The sequence below is a fragment of the Cryptomeria japonica genome, chromosome 10 (genome assembly GCF_030272615.1).
Source record: "Cryptomeria japonica chromosome 10, Sugi_1.0, whole genome shotgun sequence".
Lineage (NCBI taxonomy): Eukaryota > Viridiplantae > Streptophyta > Pinopsida > Cupressales > Cupressaceae > Cryptomeria > Cryptomeria japonica.
In genome coordinates, this window is record NC_081414.1 from 117,973,263 (window position 1) to 117,974,744 (window position 1,482).

Below are 1,482 nucleotides of genomic sequence, written 5' to 3' on the forward strand. Positions count from 1 at the left end.
GAGCCTCATGTTGTTTGTTCAAGATGCTGAGGTGAAAAAGGCATTCATCGATTCTCCTTGGCAAACAATATGGATCCTGGTGAACAACCTTTTGTTTTAAAAAGGCTCTCACAAGTAGAAGAAATTCTTATAGCAAGGGTTGCACCTATCTTGCAAGTTAACCATGCAAGAGGTGGTCAATACAAGTACACAAGGTGCACACGCTATTAATTTCCCATAGGACATTTTGCAGATTGCAAGTGTTTTGCCATGGGAATTGTAAGATCTGGAAATACTTATTATTCGTAGAACAAGTTTACAAGGAAAAAATTATGATTGTTATGTGAATAAATTCCATGTTATGGATGCACTGAATTACAAAATTCACCATAATCAATACTACAATGATGTTGTCACAGATTTTAATACAACAAATTTATTACCAGAAACAACCACTGATATATTAGATTTGTTGTATAGTTTACAACAAAATATTGACCAGCCAACTATGCTAGCAACTGAAGAAAGTATGGTCATTGATACCGAGTCTGAAATGGAAATTGCATCATCATTTATTCCTAAGCTCCCATGTTCAATACCTGAACTTGATGTCATTAAAAAAATGTTGCACCTAGATAGTGATGGCAGCAATATAATAGCTTGGCCTGAAATAACTTCGTCACCAATTAATGAATACAACATTGAAGGCTTGTTTAGTATGGGTTTTCCAACATTATTTCCAAATGGATGTGTATTGTCACTTCAATCACAAACAAAACATGTCCATTTGCATGAATATGCTTTACACTTAATTAGATACAATGGCCAAAGATTTGGACAACATGTAAGATTCGGGTATTATTTTTACAATCTCATAATTAGGCATCGATCACAAGAAATAGTTGTTGTTTTCATCAGAACTAATTTGGAAGATTCTTCTCCAACCAGTTTGCAAGCTTTGTGGCAATAATTACAAGACACACTTGTCGATCAATTGCAAAACCAGTTAATGCGGTTTGTGACATCCTTGTGTGGCACATGGGCATATTGGAATAAATCTTGTAGAGACCTCACTACAATGATCTACCATCTGGGAACACCCACATTGTTTTTCACTTTGAGTTTTGTTGATACTAAATGGCCAAAATTGCATTAAGTATTCTCAAATAATGACTCCCCACTATTCCAACCAACAAGAAAATAGTTTCTTGAAAATATTGTTCACAATCCACATATTACAACATTATACTTACATTATAGATTTACAATATTATGTGAAGAAGTTATTCAAAAGCTTCTAAATTCAAAGGACCATTGGTATAGGTACGAATGGCAGCATCGTGGTTTAGCACACATACATGGGTTTTTATGGCTGCCTGATGCACATAATATGGACAAAATAGACTGGAATAACAATGATGAAGTCTATTCAACAAATTTTTTTTTGATAAATATGTTACAGCTTGGAATCCTCGAACCGTAGCTAAGAGAACAAATAGAGTA